Genomic DNA, 14215 nt, shown 5'->3' with positions numbered 1-14215 from the left:
AGCATCCCTAGCTAGCACACACCCTGGCACTACCAGCTGTAACCCCTTGTTTTTGTTAGTTTTTTCTGTACACATACTGTCATATTCATATTCATAACCTGAAGAAGGCAGTTACCTGCCAAAATATTGATTTCTTTATACTCTGCGTCCAAAAATAAAATATGGCCCTTTGGCTACCAGTGTGTGCGGCCACCTTCTTGTCCCTTGAAGACCACTATAGATTATTCTGCCGTGGGCCGGCACCACTATAAGGACTTTGGTGTGCGTAGCATTCTCCTGCACATACTGTCAGTGGTGTAAAGTAGATTTACTCAAGTACTGTACTTAAGTACAATTTTGAGGTACTTTTACTTTACTGGAGTATTTCCAATTTCCAGTACTTTTACTTCTACTCCACTACATCTCAGAAGCAAATATTGTACTTTTACTCCACTACAATTATTAGAAAACTTTAGTTACTAGTTACTTAGATTTTGATTATTATTAGTACAAAATAACATACAATAACCACTTCAGCCCTATATACATGTTGGCCATTAGCAGATCTACAAGCTCACAATGTGTCGCGATGTGACGCATTGTGAGCTTATACTGTAGATCGGCTATTTTCAAAAGATTTGTATTCATTTGAAAACTTGAAATGGGACATTCTGCATAATGATACCTTTTACTTTTGGAACTTTAAGTACATTTTGATACCAATATTTTTGAACTTTTACTCAAAATTCTACATGGTGGTATTGATACTTTTACTTAAGTAAAACATGTGAGTACTTTTTCCACCACTGCATACTATACGTATCATAAATCCCAGTGAAATGTCAGGAGGGTATGAAGGTATGAAAATAGATTCTGTGTAAAAAAATGTGCACATAATTTTAACCATAATGAATGGAGGAACACTGAATTAAATTAAAATTAAAATTAAAATTAAAATTAAAATTAAAATTAAAATTAAAATTAAAATTAAAATTAAAATTAAAATTAAAATTAAAATTATATGTCTATAAAATCTGACAGAAACTGAGATTATGTGGAAAAATAAATCATAGATTTTTGTTTTTGTTAACGGTATCACAAAAAATAAAGATGTTATACAGCAAATAACCTGACTTTGATGCAGATACATTCAAGTTCATATTTTACACTTCACATTTTGATTTATTTCAATGGTGAATTAAACATGAATTAATATTTAACACAGAATAGAGTTTAGTTAGGCTTTCAGTCTAAAGGTCCTTACACGCCACAAGTATTTATTTTGTACGATTAATTAGAACTTTTATTTGTCATGAGTACATCCACACAGAACAAAACAAGGTATTTTTTCTTGCAAATAAAAGCATCAACCTGCATGAATGAGGCATCACCCCATGAATAGTTTGATGATAAATATTCACAGACACATTTTTATTTTATTTTATTTGTCTCACTCCTGGTGTATAAGGACCTTAAAGGTACTTAGACCCCATGAGCATGATTTTCAGAAAAACTATTACGTTGCCTTATCAATGAATACTATTCACGTGATGTCTGCACGCCACATACAAGTGTTCTAAAAATATGTATTTTTGGGTGAATTAATCACCAAAAAGTAAATAAAAGCCTATGTGTACAGTAAGGACCTTAAGCTGCATGTTTTAATATGTTTAACACCTGATTCACAAACCGGTTCAAATATACTTGGGTTTAGAATTGTAGTATAATCCAGTGTACATGTTCATGTAAAATGTTAGTTACAGTACCTCTCTGTGTTGTTAGTAATCTCGCTGTGTTGTCAGTAGTCTGCCACCTCGCTGAAGGTTTGGTTCTCTATACTTTAACAAAGACTCAGTCAGCCTTCTAATATGTGGAAGAAGGGAACTGAGAAGGAAGGGAGGAGAGAGGAGGACTTTCCCCTCTGCCGTGTGACGTGTCCCCTGTTTTATGACTTATATGACATTCTAGAGTCAACAGAATGCAACTGACCACTATGTAAACTTAACCAATTTTCTTCATATAATTGGGCCTCACAAATGTTCATTATAAGATGGCACCATTTCTGTCTATTCACTCTGTGTCTCAGTAGGGCTGTGTACAGTTCAGAAACCTGCCTATCAGTGATATCATCAGTAGGCAGATTTGGTCATTTCAAACAAGATTTAAAGCGTTGTATTTTCATTTTTATTAATGCAAGAACAATGGCTTCTATTTCAGCATGCTAACTTTCCAGGAAGAGAGAGGATGCAGTTTCTATTGGCTTAGAATCCCCATTGACGATGTCACTGGTGAGCAGGTTTCTGAACTGTCCACAGCCCACTAATGAGAGCCAGAGTGAGTAGATAATATAACTAGAAAAAGTGTTCCTCGGAGCACAGGTCTCCGCAAGGTCAGGTACGTTATCGTGGCCTCCTGGTGGTGCTATAATAGGCCAATGTGAAAAGGGTGGACGTTTTTTCTTAGGCCTTTCACAGCAGGACACTGCATTCATGATTTGAGGCATTTTGTTCCAAAAATTTGTTTTACTAAATTAGACTTGCTGGTGGCACTATAACAGAAAACTTTGGAAGCCAACCTTAGCCAATGAAGATGGAAAATGGGAAATCGGACAGATCCGTGTTGATCACATCCTACTATATAATTGGAGTAACCTCTGTCTGTCTGTCTGTCTGTCTTGGTGTCTTGGGTCGACCGGGTATGGGCTAGTGACTATAATAGAGATACTGTGTACCAATGCATTGCATTGCAATTGCATGACGTTTGGATAAAATCTGTAGGAGTAATATTTAAAAAATGGGTTTTGCACAAATCGGCCTCCTGGTGGCACTATAACAGGCCCATGTGAAACATTTGGGGCAGAGGTTCTGAATTGGCATCCAGGAAGTGTGTGTGCACAGTTTGGCAGCGACCGGGCCAACGGTGCCGGAGATTAGCTGCTCGCGGACAGACAGGACACACAGACACACACACGGACACACGGACACACGGACGGACAGGGGGTAAAACATACTCTCGCCATGCCTTTCGGCCTGGTGGAGACAATAATTGGCATTAGTCAGGACCAATTATATGGAGGTAAGGTTGAAAATGGGTGAAAGTGTTCCTTTAATAGTCTGTAAAGTGAGTATCTGATTCCCAGGACAATGTTATACATGCATAACCCCATTATCCCTCACTTTCCTCTATTGCATACATTTAGTACATACAGTTGAGGGGCAAGCCCTCATTTCCAATGCAGCCAAGGTTACCAAATAGACACAATCCAAATCCATTACATCCATTTCATTACATTTTACAATCAGAGTAAAAATAACAAAATACATAACTTAAACAGAACACAAAACAAGTCAACTAACTCAATTAAAACAGGTGCAATCATGGTTAAGTGTTCAGGACATTCAGTACATTTTTGGAGTACCAGCACATGACTCCACTACATTTCACAAGACAAGACAAGACAAGACAAATATTGTAATTTTGACTCCACTACATTTATATCATGAATGTTAACAGTTAATGACAGACCATAATATGGACTAAACCAACCAGCCAGGTAATAAATGAAACAAGTGTATTGTTTGTCCCCCGGCGGCCAAACTATAACTTCACTCCACGCATCCATTCTGCCTCGTTGTGAAGAAAGTCTCATCCAACGCCAAACAGCTGAGCCTAAATTAGCGAGTACCCGACTGCTTAAGAAGCTAGTCAATATAAAGCTGTTTATTTGCCTAACCCTAACCCTAACCTATTGAACGCAACTTGCGATTTCCGTGAAATTTCTCACGCACATTCCCACTAGGCCGAGGAAGAAATGCCACCCTTTTCACATTGGCCTGTTATAGCGCCACCAGCAGGTCTAATTTAGCAAAACACATTTTTGGAACAAAAGCCTCAAATCCTGAATGCAGTGTCCGATTGCCGTGAAAGGCCTAAGAAGAAATAACACCCTTTTCACATTGGCCTATTATAGCGCCACCAGGAGGCCACAATAACGTACCTGACCTGGCGGAGACCTGTGCTCCGAGGAGCACTTTTTCTAGTTAAATATATATATATCTCTGCTGTCCGGCCGGAACCAGCTAAATCCAAAATGGTAATTGTTCAGGAAATGAAAAACAAAATATAAATTTTTCAGAAAATGAAGAAAACCTTATATTTTTAAAACAAAGCAATACTGCCTCATCAAACTTGGTATTGTGACTTTATATATTATCAGATACTTGCATGTGTCATTATATTATCACCACTTTACCCAAATCCAACTCAAGTGGAGTTAGGAGTTTTGTCCAAACACAAATCCAGCGCAAGTGGAGTTAGGAGGTTTTGTCCATCATTGATAAGAACAGCTGGCAATGGATCTCAAAGCTCACAACACATCACAACGCATTGTGAGCTTGGAGATCAGCTATATATGGTGAGCGCCATCCTCATATACTAAGTATAGATCAAGCTGAATTCTGTACTTAAACAACTTTTATTTTAACATGCATTGTAAACAACCATGGATCTAACTGTTACCACTGTTGTTCTTCTACAGTTGAGTGCAACAAACAATTCTGCCTCAATACTCAATCATGTATTTAACAAAAGCAATCATGGCACACCAACAATAAATAAATGGCATTTAAATACAAAATACATTCATGAAAAATATAATCTGTAGCCTATCAAATCTGTAGCCTACTGCACTAACAATAACAACCACAGTTGAATTTACCTATCATATACCTATCAACATTTTATTATCACACTGTTGTGTGTTGTGTGTTGCGTGTGTGTGGTAGGTGTTTCTTAGTGCTTTAGATTGTCATAAAAGCTGTGAAAGTCTTTTGGCATGATCTCCTTGAGCTCTTGGAGATGTTTGAAACAAACTCCTGCACACACTCATTCTCTGTCCATTAACATCTAAAAAGAAAACACGAGCAGATGACCTTTGTGAAGACACCCTTCTCCTCTTTACTGGGGTGACATCTATCAAACCTTGCACATACATTCTCTTCTCTTCCCAGTTTATGTTCTCCCAAAAGCATTGAAAAATCTTCTCCCTGTCTGCCTCATACAGAGCAGAGCTTCTCTGAGAGCCTGAGAGGAGGGGGGAGTTGTTTGTTTTTGACGGACAGTTTGAGGGTCCAATGGAGTTAGGAGTTTTCGTCAGAGGCGCTTTTTAATACTTTTCATATGTTATTATTTAAAAAAAAATTACACAGATGTAGAGGGGGTTCAATAGCGTTGATTTATGGAAAAGTGTACGTCTGAAGTGTACGTCTGCATGGCGGCAGTAACATTAACGTTTTTTCACCGTCAGTTGATGCTTCATATCCATATAGGTCAAACTGCCCGGCTTGTTTATTTTTGGAACACAGTTCTTATTTGACGCGATATTAAACAAGTCTATCATGGGAATTCTGAATGGGGGGAAAAAAACGCGACCCAGGTAGGATGCGTAAACTAAGTCAGACTTCGGTGCTCTATTCACACTTAAAATAAACAATGTATAATACTATCGACTATAATATCGACTGTCACGTGAATTAACTGTTGTGTTAATGGTTTTCAGTCCTTCTTTCAGGGTTGTGTGGAGCTGTGTGGGTTCCAGTCTTTCTGTAAGAGTGAAAAACCTGCAGAAACTAACCTGCAGAAACTAACAGCTGTGTTGTTAAAATGTTTCAAAAACCTTCCAAATGTGTTACTTTTTTCCACAATATTTTGAAAATAGCTTGCAACACATCACATCGAGACACGTTGTGAGCTTGTAGATCGGCTATTTTCAGCTGAGTGGTTAAACTGAAACAAGCCCAAATAAGCAACTAAACTTTAGAAATAAGCCCACAAAATTGCACCCCGCAACTACCAATAACAAGCCGGAAAACAAGCCCAAAGTCGCTTATAATAAACAGACGTGGCAACACGGCCCTCGATTCCCTGATATGAAAAACATTCATATTTCAAAGCTGAAAATTCACATACTAACATCAAGCTGTTTTTTCCCCACATTATCCAATCAGATGAGTAGAAACCTGTGTGTGTGTCATGAGCTATGGTGAATGATTGATAGTTATTCATAGGAGCTTGAAGATGTAATCAAGTTTTTGGTTGACAGGAAGTACACCAGCAGACAGAGCTGGCTCAGTGGTGGTCTCACGGGTCCATTTGGTTCCATTTGTACCCCCTCAGAGTTAAATAAACACTAAAGATTGTACAGTGGACATTGGAGTCCCAGAGATAAAAAATATATATCAAACTGTGGGTCCTTGAAATGAAAAAGGTTGAGAACCACTAAACTAAACTATTCTGGAACTACAAACTTTACACTGTAAAATCCTCAGTGCTTATTTAACCCCTGAGAGTGACAGACCTGTAAGGACCGCTGGTGACCGCTGGTGGTCCGCTGACCAGACATTGAGAACCACGTGTCTTAAAATGTGTGACGTATACAACCATTTACACTAGAGCAGTCAATCTTTTTTTGTGCCAAGGCACACCTGGCATACCCAAAAGATCCCAGGGCACACCTAGATATACGGTATATATATATATATAATTATATATATATATATACGGTATATATATATATACACACACTAGGGGTGTGCCGATAGTAATTTCACGAAACGATGCAAACTTGTAGCTTGTCAGACATGCAAACTTGTAGCTTTTCAGCTTCCACTAGCCGTTTTGAATCCAAATAGGGCAATAGTGTGACACCTGACCCGAAAAAAAACAGCATGTTGTCACCCTTTTCACCTCGGGGCTGTTTGCATGCCTGATTATTATTAATGATTTTCAAAATTATATTTTTTCAAACCTTCTTCAAACGGCGCGGCACACCTCAGCAGTAGCCTCGGCCCAAAATTGGGACGTTTACCAGGGTTGATATACACTGCACTAGTGACTGGAATGAAGTGTCTCGATGATGTCATGATGACATCATACATCTATGTAATGTTAAAACTGCATGAATTTGGAAGACATGACTACTTTACAAGAAGGTACTTGCTTTCACAACAAGAATTTTCAGTTACAAAATGTTGTTCCTGAAAATTGTGCAGTTAATTATTATTATTTATCTTTTTACAGCTGTACTGTACTGTATCACTCTGGTGTACTCTGGCCTTACAAAAAAAAGATTACTTGCATAAAACAATCCACGTCAATGCCGTATCAACTTTTAAATTAGCCTATAAATTTATACCGTATCGTATCTTATCTGATATGCACCCATAGGTCACTGATAAAACACATTGCATTATGTTATAAATATGGAATCAAGGTTGACTCTCTCACTGTTACATTATAAACATAAAACATTTGAGTACATACGGATGGAGGAATGCAGGTATAGTACTCAAATGGTAAATATTAGCCTTTTAGAATGTACATTATTTGGGGGTGTCATTTTGTTTTTCTTTGAGGACTTGGCGGGCCGGATTGAGATGGTCAAAGGGCCGGGTCCGGCCGTATGTTGCCCATGTGTGGCTTAAGCCCTATCCTTTTTTTATTATTATTTAAAAACACAATACAAGCTCACAACGCGTCATATCTTGACACGTTGTGAGCTTGTAGATCTGCTAGTTTCTCTACTGACCACGCACGCACGCACACATATAATTATATGGTTTATTCACACTTATAATACTATTGACTATCTTTCAGGTTTGTGTCAAGCTGTGTGGCCTCCTGTCATTATGAGTGGAAAACAAACCTGCTGAAACTAAGGTCCACCATTTCCTTTTAGTTTTAACATCTGAGCAGAATACCATGGGGATAGCAAGATGGTTCGTACTAAGTAAAAGGGAGGGGGGTGCAAGATACAGCTTCACATGTTTATACACATAATATGATACAGAAAATATCCAGGTGTAAATTCTAGTCCGGCAGCACTTCACCTAATAAGAATAACTCATGTCTCTGTTGGAAAACATAACAAAGATTATGTTTCTTCTCGTGTGTATTAATTCCTTTGAAAATACTTTATATTACAGCTTTTAGAACCTTAGAGCATCTCCCCAATTTAATGATTGATTGATTTCCTTATTGATATCCTTATCCATCCACAGGAATTTGCTTTTCACATGTACATATTGGATATGTCAGCAGCATAGACACACAGAGACAGAACGCTGACAAAGAATCAAACAAGGCACACGCACACGCACATGCACACGCACACGCACAGCAGCGAGGATGTCATGTCTTTAAATACGTTTTCATCTCCCTTTTCCAATAACGTCTTCCTCCATATAACTCTAAAAACAGCCACGTGACCTTTGCTCTCTGCTAATCTAGAGCACAATGCAGACATACTCTACACACAGTGACATCCTCAGTGTTTCTTTATCCATTTGTAACTATGAGAGGGTACAAATGTATGAAAAGTCCTGTAAAATGTTACTTGAGTTTGTACAAAAGTACTGGCATGTATGTATACTTCATGCCAGAATTATACATTATGCAGATTGATCAATTTCACAATAATAGTATTGGATTGTAAATAGTAATGCATTCATGTGTTGCAGCAGGTATGTATAAAGTACCAAAAAGGTTAGGTAATAGGTACAGTACTTGAGTAAATGTACCACTTTTCCACCACTGGATATAAAACCTATAGTGCAGCCTCCCATCAGATCATCATGAACAGAGGATATCGTTCACACAGCTACTGTACACCCCCACAGTCACATGACTGTTCTAAATCAATGCTTATGATATCAACCTGCATGTAACCATAACAACAATGATAAACAGTATTCATAATATAATTATTAAAGTCAAAACATATAAACACATCAGCTCTGGAGGGCAGACCTGGAAAGTAAAGCAGATTTTCCTCAATGGAGAGAAAGTTTTCAGGATTCAAATAAAAAAATAGAAAAAATAGACATCAATAAAACAATTGAAATAATAAAACAATTGAAATAAAACTGAAATAGTTCAAATGTGGAGATAAGAGGTTTCTGCCTGACAGCAAGGCTATAAAAACACTCCACAGTCATAATCCATGGAAGCCCTCGATCCACAGCCTGGGGGTCTGCACTTACATCACACCTCCAGCCTAAAAGTTTCTCTGATCAAAGTGAGGGTTCCTTCCATCAAACTAGTTGTGACACTGGTCTGCATTCCTTTAAATGCTGTCATGTTGGTGACTCCTGCTATATGTGTTTCTGGTAATGCTATTGACCACTTATTTTGTATATCTGTGGCAAAAATAAAATGTTGATCAAGATGTCCTTCACAAGCTGACATGGTGATGGTGCCCTCTGCAGACGCAGTATTCTATAGGTCACCATTTTGGCTGTAACTCTGGGCTTGTCGCTGGAGAGAGAGACGGCTGGCTGGCGGTAGGGTATGTATGTATCCTGAAATCAAACAAACAAACAAACAAACAAACAGAAGCACCCTCATCAGCCTGCTCAGGGACTACAGATGCAAATTAGCCAACTTTACATGGATGTGAAAAACTAACATGTTGATTAATGTAAATGTGCACTGTCCCTGATAAATAAATACATAAAAAAACATCATATCATAGCTCCCTCTCCAGCACAATCCGTCTCCTGTTCCATTCTGCTGTGTTTTCAAAGTGTGTGACAGATGTGACCAGAAAGTTACATAATACTGATTGCTGAAGGCCAGTGGTGGAAAAAGTACTCACATCATATGTTTGACATCAAAGTATCAACACTGCAATGTAAAAAATACTCTGTTATACACCCAGTAAATGGCTGGAATTCAACATTTACTTGAGTAAAAAGTACAAAAGTATTGGCATCAAAATATACTTAACGTGCCAAAAGTAATAAGTACTCATGCAGAGTGTCCCATTTCACAAGTTTAAAAAAATATATGAAATGTATACAAATCTTTTGAAAATAGCAGATCTACAAGCTCACAACGCGTCGCATTGCGACGTGAGCTTGCAGATCGGCTATTTTCAAATAGCCAAAATGTATATAGAGTTTAAGTGGTTACTGTATGTTTAGTAAAACAAATCTAAATCTAAAAAGTAACTAGTAACTAAAGTTTTCAAATAATTGTAGTGGAGTAAAGTACAATATTTTCCTCTGAGATGTAGTGGAGTCGAAGTATAAAGTATTGAAAATTGGAAATACTCAAGTAATTTGAAGCTAATGCTCTGTTGTTGCGCTTTGATTGAGTGTAAAGTTATTCAATGTTACATTGCCCTCTAGTGGTATCATAACGCAATAACTTCAGACTGTAATCATTTACCTGTGTGCTTTTAATGGGAACAGGAAAGGTGGGAGCCAAAACATTCTGGGCAATAGGGAAAAAAATGGGCACCTGAAGTCTTAGGAATTGTGTCCACAGAAAGTGTTTTGCATGTGATAAAGACGGTATTTTTAGAAACAAATATATATATATATTTTTTTAAACTTTGGCAGTTGCTGGAGTGTTGTTAATTACATGGCGTTCACCGCTGTTTCAGCACACTATAATATAAGAGTTTATTTGCTAAAATAGCATCGTTAAAAAACAAGACTAAAATGAGAAAATGGTCAAATACCTCAAAATGTTAAGGATACCAAAAAATTGTCAAATGGTTAGGATAGAGAAAACATAGCTAAACAGTACACTATAAAATTATAGAAGAAAAGTGCCCAGTTTTCCCGGTGCCCAGTCTTCCTGGTGCCCTCTCTTCTGGGTGCCCACTCTTCATAGCGCCCACTATTCTGGTGCCCACTCTTCCCTAGTGCCCAGTCTTCCCAAAAAGATGGTGCCCACTCTTCCCTAGAGCCCACCTTTCCTGTATTCCTTTTAATGATGACCATTTAACCTTACGCTATGTGTCTCATAAACAGGTGGTGAGGCTCTTTCTTGAAGTCAGCCCTCATAAAGAAACAGAGTGAGATCCACAATGGTTCAAGAGCAGCTTAATCTTCTCACCTTCATGTCCATTGAGAGACTTATTATGGAACGTGGATTTATTTAAGACTTTGCTGCACAGAAGTCGGTATTTTTAGAAACAAATATATATATATTTTTTTAAACTTTGGCAGTTGCTGGAGTGTTGTTAATTACATGGCGTTCACCGCTGTTTCAGCACACTATACTATAAGAGTTTATTTGCTAAAATAGCATCGTTAAAAAACAAGACTAAAATGAGAAAATGGTCAAATACCTCAAAATGTTAAGGATACCAAAAAAATTGTCAAATGGTTAGGATAGAGAAAACATAGCTAAACAGTACACTGTAAAATTATAGAAGAAAAGTGCCCAGTTTTCCCGGTGCCCAGTCTTCCTGGTGCCCTCTCTTCTGGGTGCCCACTCTTCATAGCGCCCACTATTCCTGGTGCCCACTCTTCCCTAGTGCCCAGTCTTCCCAAAAAGATGGTGCCCACTCTTCCCTAGAGCCCACCTTTCCTGTATTCCTTTTAATGATGACCATTTAACCTTACGCTATGTGTCTCATAAACAGGTGGTGAGGCTCTTTCTTGAAGTCAGCCCTCATAAAGAAACAGAGTGAGATCCACAATGGTTCAAGAGCAGCTTAATCTTCTCACCTTCATGTCCATTGAGAGACTTATTATGGAACGTGGATTTATTTAAGACTTTGCTGCACAGAAGTCAAGAAGAAGACGGTTAAAGGTAGGATCCCTGTTTGTCTCTGGGCTGCTGTCTGTCATTGTCTGTCATTGTATGTCATTGTCTGTGCTACAGGATGCTCATTTAATTCATCTATTGCTGATGTATTGTGGCCCAAAGACTGAGTCATGTCCAGTGACTCTGTTTTTGTCTATGGGAATGAGGGTTGATGTGAAACTAATGTAATATTTGTCACCATTTGTCTTGTGTGTGTTCGAATCAGGTGCTGTTGGAAGGTTTTGAGTTGTCTGTCTGTTATGGTTTATCAATCACCTAGTCCTGTAACTGCTTACATGCATAGTATGAAGTTTCCGCTAGAGGGCAGCATTTCATACAGCACCAACAGTGCAGCGTGGTACCACAGATGGTAATATGATATGCATATGCCAGAGTTTTTCATCACCAGCCATAAAAAAAAACAGAGTACTGATGTTTTTTATTCTAGCTGTCGATTTTAATCAGGGACTATAATTTATATCTATTATACCTGTCAAAGCAGCTGTACATGGAATATAATACTCGCAGAAGGCTTTGCTCCTAGAGTTCTGTGTGCATGTGCGTACTTACGTGCGTGTGTGTGTGTGTGTGTGTGCGTGTGCGTGTGTTGGCTGATGGACAGTGGATACTTGTGGGACAAAACAATTAAAAGTTGAATGAGTGAAAGTTATGTTGTATTACTTTGTTACTCATTAAAGTAATGTTACGTAATGCATTTACCCCAACACTGCATAGGGTGGTTTTATATAGGGGTCCATCCTAAATACCGCAACAAATAATTACATAACCTCCAGAGCATTGATAAATGTTTATTGCTCATTTAGTAGCATGATACAGGAAGCAATAGGCTACTACAGTAGGCTACTACAGTACAATCACTTAATACATCACCTGTCAATCATCTATCAAGTACAGTATTTTCTTTGCAATAGTCTTGCAACATTGTCCATGAACTATACAGTATGATTCAGAAAAAACTAAATGTCTCATTATTCATTAGAATAGAACTATTACATATATTATTTCCACACATAGTTACACATTTTTATTTGATTTTTAATTACTTTTATACAATGTATCAGGTTCTAACCAACGTTAAAATGATAAACAAAGTCCAATTGTTTCAATATAGATGTTGGTGCTAGCCAGTGGTGGAAAAAGTCAAATTAGTTTTTAGTATTAGTATCAATACTATATAGCAGTTTTGAAATAGTCTGTTTAAGTAAAAGTCCAGAATTCAAAATTTACTTGAGTAAAAGTGCAAAAGTATTGGAATCAAAATGTACTTAAAGTACCAAAAGTATAACGTACTCATTATGCAGAATGTCCTATTTCACAAGTTTTCAAATGCATAAAATGTAATCTATGTGGCGTTGTACTACACTTCTGAAAATTCCTGAAACATTTGTGTTAGTGAAGTTATCCCTAAACCTAGCTCTAATATAAATAAGTATATGAAAAGATTGCTATAGCCTCGCAATGGTTAAAAAAAAAATTGTTTATTGAAAGCATGACTGTGTTAAGATAATTTTATCGTGTTCTGGCTTTTAACATTTGTTTTAGTTGAAAAAAAAAATGAAAATAGCAGATCTACAAGCTCACAAACGCATTGTGAGCTTGTGGATCGGCTATTTTCAAATGGCCAAAATGTATATAGGGCTGAAGTGGTTAATGTATGTTTTGTAATAATAATAAACACATTCTACAAAGTAACTAAAGTTTTCATATAATTGTAGTGGAGTAAAAGTACAATATTTGCCTCTGAGATGTAGTGGAGTAGAAGTAAAAGTATAGAAAATTGGAAATACTCCAGTAAAGTAAAACTACCTCAAACTGTTCTTAAGTACAGTACTTGAGTACATGTACTTAGTTACTTTCCACCACTGGTGCTAGCGTTACATCAGATACATCAAACACAAATGGTTCCTTGATATCTTCTAAATGTTAAACTAGTCTTTGGGTCATTAGATGAACACTTCAACCTTTGGGTGTATTTTAAGACAAAGAGGTGATTTGTTTAAGACGGCGAGCTCTCATGAAATAAAGTCCTGAGGAATGGAGGGTGTCTTGCAAAGAGTTCTAGACACCCAGCAAGCAAGTAGACAAAGGAAGCCATTTGAATCCGGAGTTCTGGACGTCATTTTGGAGACCGCTAGGTTTTAAACCTCATTATGATTAAAGGCTGAAGTAATATGTGTAGGGTGATGCGTGTACAATAAAATCCTGAGTGTTAAATTTACTTTACCTCTGAGAGAACAGAAATAGACCCTGGGTAAGTCTTTACACTCAGAGTTAAATTGACACTGAGGATTTTACTGTGTGATCTATTAATGCATAGTGGTTCTCAAACATTTGAATGTCAGGAAGACAGGAACTGATAGCTGTTACAGGGGCCCATCGGGGCAAGCACAGGTCAAGTTCTATTTGCTCAAAGGTCATGTCCAAGTAAATCAAATTAATGCCTAATCCAATCTATACAGTAACTGCAGAGTGGCGACAGTCACTTTGAAAGTCTGAACGAGGGCAACTGCTGTAAAACGGTAGCATTATTTGTGCTTTCATGAATAACCAATATTATTTAATGAAGACGGTTGCTTCCTCATTCAAAGGCACTTGCCCGTCAGGCAACCTGAAAGCA

The sequence above is a fragment of the Gymnoscopelus braueri genome (genome assembly GCF_963280865.1).
Source record: "Gymnoscopelus braueri genome assembly, chromosome: 24".
Taxonomy (NCBI): domain Eukaryota; kingdom Metazoa; phylum Chordata; class Actinopteri; order Myctophiformes; family Myctophidae; genus Gymnoscopelus; species Gymnoscopelus braueri.
Note: the sequence above shows the minus strand (reverse complement) of the source record.